At 26.9% G+C, this 16529-nt stretch overlaps 2 protein-coding genes and 1 long non-coding RNA gene across 6 annotated transcripts in view; 1 reads left to right on the plus strand and 2 right to left on the minus strand.

The window, feature by feature from the left end:
• The window catches only part of LOC126858982 (neurocalcin homolog), a 161841-nt gene that overhangs the window by 129772 nt on the left and 15540 nt on the right, over positions 1-16529 (minus strand). The window lies entirely within an intron of this gene.
• Positions 1-16529, minus strand: part of LOC126858978 (neuronal calcium sensor 2) — a 132533-nt gene that overhangs the window by 100626 nt on the left and 15378 nt on the right. Inside the window, exons 1-2 of one of the 4 annotated variants that reach the window (XM_050609780.1) lie at positions 3915-4051; positions 2957-3161 (exon numbers count right to left, since the gene is read on the minus strand). The exons of 2 other annotated variants lie outside the window; for them this stretch is intronic. The gene's annotated coding sequence lies outside the window, so the exon portion shown is untranslated. Of the gene's footprint in view, positions 1-2956; positions 3276-3914; positions 4052-16529 lie in introns of those variants that run through there. One more of the 4 variants, XM_050609779.1, reaches the window with a different exon arrangement.
• LOC126858995 (uncharacterized) lies at positions 6543-9391 on the plus strand. Its single transcript, XR_007688738.1, has 3 exons — positions 6543-6640; positions 8897-9124; positions 9254-9391. It is a non-coding gene; the product is annotated as an uncharacterized LOC126858995 (long non-coding RNA).

The raw sequence follows: 16529 nt of genomic DNA on the forward strand, positions 1-16529 counted from the left end.
TGGATGTGAAAATATATTTGAAGTGAAACATCTCTCGAATTCATTCTACAAAGGTATTGTAAATAAAGCAATAATGATAATCCAATTTTATTAATAAAATTGCTTGTATTTTATATTATAAATTAAGCATATTAAATGAAAATAACTGAAATACCGATATTACAATACAAATAATCTTTTAAAGCACTAAATTCAAAAGTATGGCGGGTAAAATAATTATATATTCAAAATTGTTTCCCTGATATCATAATTTATACAAGATAAGGTACTAATTTAGGAAAGCATTCTTTGACGAAAATTAAGAGGGATCTTTCATATAAACATATACTCCTTCCTAAAGAGTTATACTTATTATTATTCTTATACAATTCATATGCTATTACGATATGGTAATCATTCATAAAATATCTCCTCCGACAAATAATATCTATTTTACTAATAGTTTCCATTTACAATAGCAATTAATTAATTAGCAATATATTAATGAAACACCTTTTATTAAAGAAAACAATAAATTAATTGTATTTGCTGTACATTAATTACAAATGTAATTGCATTTTCTAAACGTATAAGCACGGATGTGCGAGTTAATTTATCGAATTATGCGAAATTAATGCAAATTATAAATTATATTAAGAGTCGGTGGATATTTTTTGAACGTGAAAGAATTATATCGCGTTTATTAGATGTTAAATTAACCGCAAAATCTAGCAATTCAAGTTATGTAAATTTTGTGCAAAAAAATCACAAGCATAATTAGCTTTGTAAGCGAATCATATTTTTTTTTCTATACAATAACGCCGATTTTATGTAGTCTCCGTATGCACCGTTATTTGTCGCCAAAAAAAAAAACATGTTATAACATCGCACACTTACCCTACATTTAAGAAAGTATGCGCGGTCGGATGATTAATGATTTCACGACGGATAAACCGTGGGTCGCCACCTCAACAAAATGTTTCGTGAAACTGATGAGAGTAAAGGAAAACGCAACATATTCTCTACATCCATCGTTAAGCGAACATTAACATTGCTCTGTGCAATAATATTATGAATAAATTTGAAATGTAAGACAAATTCAAAATAATCTATATCTATAATATATAGACAACAAAAACAAGCAAAAAAGAAAATTTTTGAATTACAAGATACTTTCTACTTTATTACTGTATTATTCTGTCTATGCAATTAATTTTTTTCATATTACTAATATATGTCTTTAATATTGTGCAATATTTTAATAATTTCAATTTAATAATTTTATATAAATATATGTTTTTAATTTATAATTAATTTATAAAATTCTAACTAGAGATATAAAAATATTCGACTTTTATTTTCTTCAATATGTTTTATAAAAACTTTGATATCATTAAATATAGAAAGAATATTTTACATGAATCTATGTTTTTAATTTATAAAATTCTGTAAAAGAGATACAAAAATATTATCAACTTTTATTTTCTTCGATATATTTTATAAAAACTTTAATATCTAAAATATGCTTTGATATCTTTAGATATCGAAGTTTTAAAACTTCGTCGATTTGTAATATTGATGGGGAAAACCATTTGGCAGAAAATTGGATTTATCTATCATTTTCAATATCTTTAGCATAAAAATATTCGTATACAAAGAAGCACATTTCAATATGTATACATATTTAAAAATTTATTTTAATATTATTAAAAAAATATTCTCATACAAAAATATCGATACATATAAAAAGTTCGACGCGCATTATTTCATGACATGTTTAAAGCAGATCGAAATAAAAAAAAAATGTTAATTTTAAAAACCTATTTAAATATCATATCACAGAGCGCGCGCAAGAATTCTAAGAATTTGTATTATTGCTAATATAATTATTCCTTTATCTATTAAAAAATTCTACATACACTAAAATTATTAATAAAAATGTTGTTTTATTTTTTTCTGTCTTTATTCTATATTTATGTGTGTGTATATTTATATATTGTTTATAAATAAATACAATACTTTTATTTATCTAAAAACTCTAGCAGAATAATCCAAATATTTCAAGATCATATAATCGAAGCAACAGTAATATATTTTAAGATAAATAATTTAGACTCTAAGTTATAGAAGATAATAACTCCTTCCTTCCATCCGTAAGTAAATGTTTACTTACTATCCAATAATCATGGATCGTTATATCGGCGTAAACTTCAGCATTTGCTTTTATGAACGTGCTTCTGCATTAATAACATGAAAGAAAATATCTCTCCGATGCGCACCGAACGAGAAAAATCGTAGAGATCAAAGAAGATATAACATTTATCGAGATATCTATTCGAGGACTTATCAACTTAATTATTCTGGACGGATCGTTCAAAAGATAAACGCTTAGTATTATCCGGCTAACTTTTCGATGAAATTCTCAAGAAGCATTTATTGCTATTGATCGAAGTATGTACAAATCTCCAACAATTCGATGCATTGTTCAGATACTATGAAATGATGCAGCCTCTATATATTCTCCTATATCGCGATATCGTTCAATTTAATTAAATCTTAAGATTATCCGATCACACTAATAAAGTACGGATTAGAGATTATAGTTATGCATACGAACATATATAATAAATTGCGCTCTTCCATTATATAAAAAAGTTGCTAAAACCTCTCATTGCTTTTCAATATTTTAATATTTAATCGATATAATATTTATTATTATATCCTTTAATTATAATTATTATTATATCTTATAATTACTTATATATTTTATAATTATAATTAAATAATAAGATTATATAATTATTTTAAGTATTTTAATTATTAGTAATTATTATATCTTATTAATTATTAATGTATTTTTTTTAATATCTAATCGATATATATGTATAATAATTAATAAACCGCAAAGATAAGTGAAACATCTTGCATAAATTTGCAAATAACAAATAATAAATTAATAAAATTATAAATCACACACCTTGTAGTTGATCCGCCATCACCCAATGCCTTTCCGAACTTTTCTTTCCTCTCTTGTTTCTTCATTGCACTCACACGACACTCAAACTCGTGAAAACATTAATTACGATCGCGCGCAAGTAATCATTAAAATATGATGATCGCACGATACTTTATACAGCATTCTTGATATTAATCGGTTTTGACACGCACTTTTTTATTTTAAACTGCGACAAGAGAACGCGATAATTATGATTACACGAAACGGTAAAATTGCATAAAAGGTAACACTGATTTTATCGCTATTTAAATATGTTACAGGAAGGTTCTTTTAAGTAATTTCCCGCAAAAAAGAAGTGAAGGGAACGGCATTCGTTTAGGAGATATAATAGATGTAATAAATTAAAATTTCACAGTTCCAATGTTTTTTTGTTGTAGAGTAGACGTGGAAAAAGTTTTTATTTATATTTACAGGATAGATACACGGTCATGAGTCATTTTGTCAATAATCGGTTTCACTTCTCGCAGTTCGTTAACAGCTTCCAACATACGACACTACACGAATTTCTGAGTCTTGTTTTAAAAAATATTATTTATTGAATGCGTGAGTGGGACGGGGGCTCTATCCCTCCCCCTGCATCCTCGCCCCCAAAAAAAAACATTTAATCCAACTTTATTTTTAAAACTGAAAATAGATTTGGGTTAAATTAAAATATTTTTGAGATAGGAATGCAGGGAAAGAGATTCCGCTCCCCTGCTCACGCGTAAACGTTATAAACAGTCTTATTCAATCGAAAAATATGAGATTATTACAACCTACACGTACTTTATGTCAAACTTCAATTTATTATAACTTTTAAACCAATGCCGTCCCCCACTTGTTTCTAGCGCGAAATTATTCAGAAGAACCTCCCCTACAACATATTTAAGTGGCGATAAATAAATCGGTGATATGTTTTTTTTTATGCAGTTTTACTTACGAAACTATGATCCACTCAACACTTGTAAAATCGCAGATAATCACTAATCGTCGCGTTTCGTATTCTCCCGATACTTATCGCGATTATACTTCGTAAGGTAATACCATGACACGGAACACCTTTGCTTTATACTCGTTCGACACTCGCCACGCGAATGTTAACAAGATCACTAAACATAAACATTCAACATACATCGCCAAATTTTTGTGACGTCAGCACGCTGTTGTTTACTGTTTTACTTATAGTGATTTTGTTGTCATTCGTGCGACGAGGCTCGAAATTGAACCGCTTTGTGTATCGTTGTAATATCTTTCAAACTATAATATAATCGCGATAAATATTATAAAATGCTAAACGCAATTATTCCCGATGATCGTTATGTCCCTCCCCCTCCCACACACACACACACACACACAAAATTAGCAAATCGTGTAATTAATTTTAATGTATATATTTATCTGATTGAATTTTAAAATGTTATAAAATGAAAGATAGTAAAATTGCTATAAAATATGTGATGCGTATACTATTCATTATAAAGATAGTATTGTAAGACGCGATAATTGCGTGAATTAATAAAGCAAATTGATAATAGCTAATTGTAATAATCGTTTATTGCAACTTTTAATCCTAATGCTTGTCGCAGTCGCATTTCGGCCGTTACGATTTTCTAATGTCGAAAAAATTTTGTGTAATTGTGATTTTCGCGTTCTCGGAATTACTGTGCAAAGTACAGCGCAATTGTCGTATTCTGTACGCGCACAATTAATTAATCGTGTTTCTGCGAGTGAGTCTCGTGCGAGTATCATAAAAAAATCGATAAAATACACACACAAATAAAACGAAGAGAAAAAAAAACTGGAAAGATATCGAGCGACAGCGGAGCAATTATGATAATTTATAATTTCGTTTTTCCATTTTTGTCATATACAAATACCAATTCTCCGTAGTACTAAATATGTCTGTAAAGCAGGAATCTCTAGCATCTCCCTTTTTCCCTATATTATATGTTTGCTAATGATTAATAAATTCGTCAATATTAAAATAATCAAAGAAATAGGTTGATTTGACCGTCATTTCTGAATTCGAGTCTTAATACAAGTAATGAAAATAGCTTTATGTGAATCATGCTTTTGAAGAATTTTGTTGGGATAACATCATTACAAGAATTTGCGCACACATAAGCATTAACGAGAGCCGTCCTTTTCATTCAAAAGTTTTAACGAGTATCATATTATACTCTTCTTTAGAGGCATATAGTTGTTTCTTGTACAATGTGGGACATACAAGGGATTTAAAAAAGATACAAGCTATGGTTTTTCAAAGCGTAAAAGAGTGTTAGAGAGTAGAGAGTTCTTTCTTTTTAAATGCTAAAATTAGAAATGACAGATATTTTTTTCATCTTACATATTTTTGTGCGACAAAAAGTTATGATAAAAAAAATATTTTGAATATAATTTATTACTTATCAATATCATATTGTATTTATCAAAGAATTAAAAATCTAGGAAAAAAAAAAAAAAACATAAAAAGATAATTTAAGGGAATGTATGTATAAACGCGAGAATGGACGCAAGTAAATTATCGGAGCTACTTTAAGTTATGAGCAAACGCAATTTCATTAACTAGAGAAAGGATAAAAACAAGATGAAGAATGTCGATAGCTACAGCATTATCTTGAAAATTGAAGATTAAAGAGAGGAACCATAGTTGGCAACAGCATATATATGTATATTCGAGAATGAACTTATCGACTTTCTACAAATATAAATGCGATATATATATATAGACAATTATTACTCTGCTTTATTCTATATATAAAGTCCTTTTTAATCTTTCTCTTAGTTGCGGACATTTTAACAATATTAAATTTTTAAAATCACAATTAAATTAGAAAAACAAATAAAAATCTAAATTTTGTATTTTATTTTTGATAACTAAATTTAATCTCTTCCTCAATATGTAATTATAATTGTGATTAATTATTATTTTTTAAATACAAGCAATTGATTATTTTTTTATATTGTTCATGTATATCGAAATTATCGATTATATTTAATATAAAATCTGTTTTGCATAATTAGACAAGTAGTTATAATAGTTACAATAGTTACAATAGTTATTCTTCGTCTTTTTTTTTTAGTATACTTTTTTCTAAAACATATAATTATTTTTAATTATTTAAAAATCCTCATAAAGAAATTGCTATCCCAAATTCAACAATGATAAATCAATCTTCCCAAGATCATTAGAAAACAAATTAAATAATTAAAATTTTCCTCAATTCCTCCCCAAAATTGTGGAATCGATCGAATCAATCAAGAACTTAACTAATCTGACAAATTAAATGTAATTCTGTTCTAATTGTGCGAAAAGTTTGTTTCGGAAAGCTGGTAATGTCATGTAGGAGGGATGTATTGGCGGTAAAGGAATGTGTGATCATCATTGTCGAGGTCGAAAGGTTGTGCAGAGGCGACCGCCGGAAGCTCACGGAGAGAGACGGGTAAGAGAAGGAGACGGGGAACACGAAGAGGCTTAGGGATCGACAGAGCGCCGGCGTCGTGACGTGAGGGCAGCGCCGCGACGCAATGCGGGCAGAACGAAGATCGCCACCGCGAGAAGAAAGCGGTGGAGGGTGACGCGAGACGAGAGGGCGAAAAGAGACGCGGAGGAAAAATCCTCGGAGGAGGAGCCAACAGTCATGGTAATCTCGTCGAAATGGAAACGTAAGCCGCTTTTCTCTTTACCCCGAACTCGCGCATCATCGCGACAGATATGCACACCTGCGCGCACCGCGGCTTTTCCACGATGCGTCTCGGAATTCTAACAAACACCATTATCTCCTACGATAATTTATCTTGATTTTTTCTCGTAGCAATAATGTAAAATTTCGCGTTTTTAAACCTCAATAAACAAGAGGCTTTCTTCATTAGTTTTAGCGTTAGGAGTAAATAAACAACGGAAAATTATTTGTTGTTCAACTCAAAAAACAAATTCTTCTTTAACAAAACTTTAATTTAAAGAACTTGGTTATTAAAATATTGTATATCGAAGTTTTAATCGAAGTTGGAAAATAATTATTTTGCTTCGATATTTTATAGAAAAATTTATTACATATTTCTCATATTATTTTTAAATTATTAGATATTAGATTTATTATTTTTAAGAAGAACAAGAGTGTGTGTATATATATATATATATATATATATATATACATATATATATATATGCAATTTTTTTACACTGTCATATATGTAAAAATTAAAAAAATATATGACTCAATAAAATATCTAATAAATTGTAGCGAAAACACCAAAACAAATCGTTATTTCTCAAAAATTTTTAAAATAATTTTCGATTTCTATAAATTTTAAGTATTGAAATAATTTGTTTTGAACGTTATTTTAGACATTCAAAGCTCATGAAAATCACAAAAAATAATTTTAATTATTCTTTTAATAAATTATAAATTTTTAAACAAATTTTATATCTATTTCCGTTTCAAATATCGTTACTATCTGGTAAATAAAATAAAAGTGAAAAATAAAAAAAATAATAAATAAAATGAAATAAATTCTTCTAACATCAATATAATTTTTAGGTAAAATATCAACATCCCTTCTCAAAGAGAAAATAATTTTCTTCCTAGTGAGAGTAAATTTTTTACGTTGATAATTGTACGTTTGACTTTCTCAACGTGTTGCAGACGGTAAAGTAAATCGCGAAAAATTGTGAAAAATCGTAACAACAATATTTTATCCGATAAAAATTGCTGTTCGATCTAATAATGGCGCGATTGAAAATTGCTCCACCTATCCGTTCTACCGCTACAAATTGCGACAACACTCGCGTTCTAAACGCAAGATAAATTCTTGTACAGTTGTAATTCGCATCGTTAACGTTCTCGAACGCGTTTCGTTCCATTATATGAAGATATCAATTTCGCGATTCGACGTGCAAAGTTTTCAATGTCCCAACTTGCACGATAAATTTTATAGACCCAATTTTTCTTGCATATATTACTTCTCAAATTAAAAATTCAATTTTAATTTCAATCTTTTTTTTAAATCTGCAGTAAAAAATCGGATTCGGATCTTATTTTTATTATCTAATTACATCTCATAATTGTCGCATTAATATCAATATTAATATAACGTAATACATAAACATCATTTTAAACAAAAACTTATTTTTAAAGTGCAGCTACTAAAATTTTTAATCGAAACTTTAATTTTCAAATTATCCAATTTTTTATGTATAACGTTAATAAAATTCAATATATAATCATATAAAACAATGATATTAAAATAGAATAAATAAAAGAATATGAACTGTGTGACAATTAGGTAAACAACACCATTATGAATAAATGCAGATCTATATAAGCAAATTTGATATAAATTGACTAATTCATTAATATCAGCAATTATTTTACTTTGATTAAACATTACTATTATGTTAATTATCATTATATTCTATGAATATAGGTATTTCAACTGTGAAGCAATTGCGTTCATACAGTTATTATTATCATTATTTAGTACAAATGTAATCTATAATTACATTTTATAATTAAGTTAATTAGTACATTTTCCGAGGTTAAATTCGGCACATTGATGGCTGAATCGAATCACTACCTGTTACATTGTTACAAAAAAGATCCATACATAGTACAGCAAAAAAGAAGAAAGAAGATAAGCTCAAAATATATGTAATATACTTTAATTATATGAATGTAATTCGAATAGCTTTAATCAAACTGACAAAAAATATCGTTTTAATTTATAAACTGCCTCAAAAAATTATAAATTAGCAATCTATGCATCCACAGCTTCAAAACAGTTTATATATTTATTGATTGTGTCAATAATAGCATTTTATTCATGTAAAATGATAATTTAAAAGAAGAGAAAATACGACAAACTCTGCCGGAAGTAAAAGATATATTTTGTCATATGCCCGGATAAGCAATTCTTTTTCAGATCGATAAGATTGTACCTGCAGCGTCGAACAGCGCACGTGCCAAGTTTTTTCTTCCGCTCGAGTCCAGGAAAACACGTATATATTTATCGTTGAGATGCGCAGCGGAAGAAGGGAATAAAACAGAATATTAAAGCAGAACTTTTAGATTGAGATATCACACACATCGCGATTTCTGCACCTACGTTCATCGATAAACCGCGCTGATAAATAATTCAGATCTGAAACATGTAAGTAATTAATATTATGAAGTATTTTTTCTAATAACTTTTTATTATCTCTATTTATTTACTTATTTCATCACATAAAAATTATGTACGTGCAATTATGTTACAACCTATTTATCTTTTTACTTCCAGCTAACAAAATAATAACAATCACGTTCCAAAGTATCAGCCTTTTTGCAATTTCAGGATGTCTACTGTCAAATCTTGTAAACAAGTTCCCTGGAAAGTTCCTGATCTTCCAGATATTTTTGTTCAAAATTCCAGGTAAAGAAAATATTTTTAAAATTTTTTAAGGTGCAATTTCCTAAAATAAGTTTTTTTTTTTTTATTGCACACGTTCTGTCTCTAATGCACTCATACAAAGGAAAAACAAAAAGCCATTTAAGTTCCAAGTGCTAAATTTACAAATGCACTGAAAAAAACTGACTAGTTTTTTTTTTAAATAAAAATTTTTAGCTTGTATAATATTTTCATTTTTTATTCCTAAAAATTAAAATAAAAAAAAATATACTACCTATTCAATATTTTGTTAAGACATTAAATAAAGATAGATATATAAACAAATATGTAACAAATATAGATATATATTTATAATATATTTTAAACATAATTCACAACTTGGCTTGTCTATTGTTTACAGAGTATAAGAGCCAAATTATCAGAGAGAAATTTTTTTTTAATTCCCTAATAAAATTTCATAAGACTTCTCTGATTTCTCCAGGTATAAAAAAATTCCAGGTTTCCCAAGGAATAAACACTCTGAATTTATTTATTTTATGACATAATTTCTGATAAAATAAATTATTTACTTATTAAGTAGCGCCTTCCCCAAATGCTATGTCCATATGCGTCGATCAAATGATTGGACTGTATCACTATATTTATGTAAATAAAACGAGATCTAAAGATCTATTCATGCGTCAAGCGCGCCATATTTAACTTACTCATGGTTTGAGGAAAGCGTCGTTTTGCAGGGCGTAACCCCATCTATCCCTCTTCGACAAACGATTGCGAACACAACTGTCGGTGCGAGATTATTATAGCGGACTGCTTTACTTACTTAAAGTTACCTGCATTATCTACCATCCATAATGGTTGCGCGTAAATTCGATTGTCGCGCTGTAGCAAAACGTGTAAATCAAAGTATCGATCCTAGTCTCGGCATATTTCCCTCTGATAAGCAAGGAAAACAGTTGTAGTATGAATGAAGCCCGTCGAATTTACTCACAATTCAAGTTTTTCGCTCTTTTTTATCTCTTTATAAAATATTCGAAATTATATATTTTAATTAATTTAATATAATTTAACTTAATTTTTTTTTAAATTGTTATCAAAGTTGAACTATAAATTTTGAAATTATTATCTTGTATCTAAAATTGTTGGAAAAAATTATATATTCGTAACTTTTCACTATAATTCTATTTGTTTAAGTATAATTCTATCTTTAAGTAGACCATTATACTTAGAAAAATATTTAATAAAATGTTAATATTTCAAGATTTAATTAAATTTAAATATTTAATAGTATATATTTTTCAAAATTAAATAATTAAATTTGATATTTGATTAAAAATTAATTTGATATTGAAGAACATATATTGTATAACAGATTCATTACCATTATTTAACGATATAATATATATACATATATATATATATATTTATATATAGATTAAATTGATATAAATAATACAAAATTATATATAAAAATATGTAAAAAATCTGGAAAAAATTAAACAAATATAAAATATTTCATTAAATTATATAAAGAATTTTATAATTTTCAAAAATAAATAATTAAAATTTTTTTTTAAATGCGTTGTCTTTTTACGATTCAAAGTTATAGATACTACTATAGAACACATTATATAATATGAAAATTAAATAGCACGAAGCCATCTAACATCATAATAAAAAAATCATTGTACAAAAAATATATTGTTTTAAAAAATAATCATCTAAGAAAAAATTTAAATATAATAGAAAAATAATTGTATCTTTATTGTTAAATTTATAATGGCAAAGTATTAATTATTTTTAGAGTCAAATTTGAGTTTTGATTATCAGAAGATAATTAAAGATAAGATAAATAGAAAGAGAGAGAGAATGTTTTTAAAACAAAAATCAATAAAAAAAAAATACTTCTCTATAATCATTCTCTAGAAATAATTAACGATCAATTCCATCTTAATGTCGATCAACTTCAAACATAATTAAACTTGCTCTTTATCTCCTTCTGTTCTCGTTCTAAGAAGGCCTCTGGGAATCGGTTGAACTGAAATGGAAATTACCCAAAGTCGGTGAAACCGTCCGTAAAGTGCTCGTTAATGAATGACTGCATTCACGGTTATAGAATCAAATAGATTTTCTTCTCAGATTATAAAAAAGCGGTGAGTTTAATGATTCGTGATGTATAACGTTGCAAAAAAAATCTCATTTTTTATTGTACTATAATTTAATACGCAAATATTTTTTAATATAAAATTATTAAAATTAAATACATTTTTTAATATACAAAGCCAGCATTTTCTTAAAAATAAGATAATTATTTTTTATTAAAAACAGATAAGAACATTAATTTTGCGGTTAATACTTAATCGTGCAAATGGATTACATTTAGTAATCTTTTTTCATTGTTATTATTGATGTATTATTAATTAATTTTTCACGAAAAAAGAAATATATGTATAAGTTAAACAAGAGTGGATAAAAGAAATAAATTTTTATATATTGAATATTTATGTACTACAATTAAATGTTATACTTTATATAAAAATATAATAATAATAAATAAAAAATATACCTACATAGTTTGATAAACCCTACTAGCTTGTTCGAGTTATAAAAATAGATTATCTACATAAGGGATAATAATGTACATACTACATAAAATTTTCATTACATTCAAGGGTGTAAAAAATATTTTTTAATTTATGTATCTTATATTAAATCTTATAATAAAATATATAAAATATATAAACTGTAAATTTTTATCTTAAATTTAGACTACTTAATATACAAATCAGGCATTTAAAAAAAAAAAAGATATTACTCATTAAAAACAAATAAGAAAATTTTACCGTTAATACTTAATCGTGCAAATGGATCATATTATCTCTAGAAGTTCTTTTTTTGTCGTTATTATTGTAATATTAATTAATAAAAAGTTAGTTAATATAATTAGAATAATTAATAATTAAGATAAATTCAGTCGACTTAATTATACAAATATATGAATTTCATATTAAATAAAATTTAAAAAGTTTTATTTCGCAAAGATAATTATTAAAACAAATAAAAAAACATTCCATAACTCTTTACATTTATCATAATCATTAATACAAATATTAGTCGACATTTATAAAAGTCGAAATATTAATAGATGAAATATGGCTACATAAGTCTCGGACGTAGAATGCGATGTAAACATACTGTAATATTTAGATTTCACACATCACTGCGAATAGGCATACATATACATATGTGCTATAATTCACAAACATGCATAAACATTGAAAACGTTAGGGACATTTGTGACTATCAAAAAATAGCGTTTTATTTGATAAAAAAAAATAAAAAACTACAAATCATATAAATGTCAAAAAGCAGCCGATCATATTTTGCATAAACATAATCAATTTTTCTTTTTTTTTTAAGTCAATTTCCAAAAATGTGTGCACGTGTATACGTGTGAAAAATATATAATAATTATATAGACATATATAAATTAATATACGTATGATCGCTATAACATCTGCTTTGTGATTAATAATCATCATTTACGCAGAATATTTAGACATACATTTAACTTAATTATACAGATTAATATGCAGCTTTATATAATATGCAGCATTAATCATGGCTTATATTGTATATTCTCTGCACGCAAATCAGTTTTCGTGCGTCATCAGATGAGCCGGAAGTCGTGAAGCAATCACTTAATTATGGTCAACTAACGAACTTGTTGCAAAACACTGATATTTTGCAAGCAACCAAAAATAGTAAACAAAATATTGTGATAATATAATTTAAACACACACATACACACATACAGATACTCTAATTTTAATAAAATAGTTATTCTCTCATGACAGATCGAAATCTGCTGCGTAAATTTTTAAAATAAATTGACATTTCCCGCATGCGTAATTATAGCACGTGGCGCCTATTTACGGCGTAGAATAGAATCGACATCAATAGAGGTGTCAACAAAGTCTGCGAATACATTGAATAAAAATATCTAATAATTCTTTTTCTCGTTTTTTATTATTAAAAAATTTTAAATAAAAACTTATAAATTCAGAGACGACAAAGCAAATGCAATATTTTTCTTCATTCAATTGTACAAAAATTTACTTCGATATGATTTTAATTTAGATGATACTATCAAATATTATAAAATAACTATATGATTTAAAATATTATGACAAAAATTAATTATTTAAAAAAATAATTAGCATTTTCGCTGATGAAGCCTGATCAAAATCTTCTCACAAGAAATAATGCTGTATATATCTACTTTATATTTCTTCTAAAACATCTCTCTCGTATTTAACACATTATTGTTTATTTCAAACATTTACAATAGAAAAAATATATCTATCAATAAATAATAATGCTTTTGTTTATTTAATATTATTTGCTTATTTTAAAATGTTGTATTTATCGAAATATTCTTCTTTATTTATTCTATTTAACAAAAAATTTTATATAATCTACCATATAAAAATACTTTCTAATGATGTCTTTTTTTATTATAATCATTTATGTATAATATCATTATACTATTAAATTTTTCTTTTACTATTCTAATCAATAGAAAGAAATTCCGAAAAGGTTGGTTAAGAAATAATTTTTATCGACTTGTCCCGATACAAGTAAAGAAAGGAGAAAATTATATAGACGGTGTATATATTGACTTAAGTATTATACATATAAACCATGACCCTTAAAAATCCTTAATAAAACAATTATTGTGTGTACGTGTGTTAGTGAATAATTATTATGGTCCGTTGAACGGTTCCGATCAATATAATCTGAAAGCACAAACTGCCATTGCGTTCTCTCTTGTTCACCACATAATTTAGAATCCAAACAAATCGGAAGTACACAGTCATTTGTATAGCTCGTGTGTTTAGAAATGAGCTTTAATATAAAAACATGATGCACTTTGCAACTTCGTTCACGAAGTTTCCACGTCAGCGTTTTAAGTATAGCGTAGACTATGTAATTAGGTTGACATGTTATCTCAATAAAACGTGGTAAATTATACGAGAATTGTCATTAACCTGTGCACCTATGCGTGCTTAAATTAATTTTAAACTGCCTTTTCTTTTTAATTTAAATATCTTCTCATATCTTTTCGTCAGCTTTCAACATTAATTTAAATAATACTTTTCAACTTATAAGGATTATAAATTTATAAAGGAATTTTCTTATATGTATTATTCGATATTATTAGAGATGAAAACTTACAAGCCTCCAGATTTTTTGTGACTAATTTCTATGAGATTATATAAAATCTTCCATTGTTCCTTCTAAGAAAAAACATCATGTTCTCATTTATTTCCTACTTTAAATATTTTTTTACTTATATGGCGGCTACATTTTGATTATCAGAATGCCAAGATGTCACGTGAGATTGCGCTGTTAAAAGAGGAATAATTGTAGAAGTTTTACGAAAGATACGCGTAGTTGACCTTTCTTCATCGAATCGCAAACCTTCTTTATATTATCTTGTTATCGGCTATATGCATACGTGAAAACAAGGGTTAATGTCGGGTCCGATGATAATCGTGCCTGACAGACGACGTGAGCCCCGTCGTTCCCACATAACTGCCGCATGGAAAATTAAGGCCGCTCCAAATTGAAACGATTTCTGCCAACGATTCCGAATGGAACGGAACGTTGTTCGTGAGATTTACGGCCGAATAATCTGAATAAAACTTTGATATTTGCCAAGTCAGAACACGTCGGCAGTTAATCCGGGCACTATTTTACATCGTTCCATTAAAGCTACTAGTGCGATTACCGGCATCCTCATGCAAATATTTATTCTCATATACACGACTTTTCTTCGAGTGTATTTTTAATCTTCGCGGAATAAACAAACACTGATGTTTTGCTCGTTAAGCTCGATTTTTACTTGAAAAATACAGATATGTTATATTACAATTAAAAAGATATATACAGATATACAAAAAAATTTAATGTTGTACATACACTGTGCAAAAAAATTAAAGATCCATTTTCTTTCTTTTATAGGAAAAAGCAATTTTGAAGTAGCTGCAACTTCGTCGCATTTAATCGGATTGAGATCAATAAAAAAAGTTTAAAGTTTTTATTTTCAAAATTTTTTAATTCAATTCAATCCTTTTTATTTATTATAAAACATTACATTATGAATAAACAACATCCGTCGATTAAATAAATTTATCAAAAGTTTGTCAGAATGCTACAGATAATTGTGGCACGAATTTCGTTGACTGGATTTTAAAGAACAAAATTTTATCTTTAATTTGCTTTTTTAATAAATGTATTACGATTTTTTTTCGCCGAGTTATTAACTAAAGTAAAATCCATCTATTGACTTTGAGCGTTTATAACTAGTTAAAAAATTATCGCACAATAATTATTAAAAAAGTTTAAAAAGAAAAATCGGTACTTTTTAAAATGCATTAATTGTCTTTTCAATCAATATTCATTGTTAAAATTGTTATTTTAAAATCAAGTAAAAATTGCATTTTTATCCTTTTTCATTTAAATCAATGCAAATTAATGAAAAAAACGCTAACATTTTTATAAACTCTACAATTAGTGCATTTTAAAATGCTGACTTCTCTCTTTAAATTATTTTTTTAATAATCATTGTGCAATAATTCTTTCACTTCTAATTATTAACGCTCAAAGTCAATACATCGATTTTACTTCAGTGAATAACTCGGCAAAAGAAATCATAAGACATTCATTAAAAAAAACACAAAAAAAAAGGAAGATAAAACTCTGCTTTAAAATGCAGTTAACGAAATTGTGCTACATTTTTTTTTCTTCGGCATTCTTTGACAAACTTTAAGAAACTTGGTCAATCAACGAATGTCGCTTTTTCATAATGTAATTTTGTAACAAATAAAAAGAATTGAATTCAACTAAAAGATTCTGAAACTAAAAACTTCAAGTTTTATAACCGCTTTTTTATTGATCTCAATCCAATATGTGACAAAGTTGCAGCCACTTCAAAATTGCCTTTTCTACAGAAAAAAAGAAAATGGTCCTTTAATTTTCTTGAGTAGTATATAATAAACTTCTTAATAAATATATCGAGGAAACTCGCAGTTAGTCTACTTCAGCAGAGAATGCCTTTGCGTTATACTTCTAATTTCGCCGAGAGAGAAATCGCGCTCTCAAAAAA

The sequence above is a fragment of the Cataglyphis hispanica genome, chromosome 2 (genome assembly GCF_021464435.1).
Source record: "Cataglyphis hispanica isolate Lineage 1 chromosome 2, ULB_Chis1_1.0, whole genome shotgun sequence".
NCBI lineage: Eukaryota > Metazoa > Arthropoda > Insecta > Hymenoptera > Formicidae > Cataglyphis > Cataglyphis hispanica.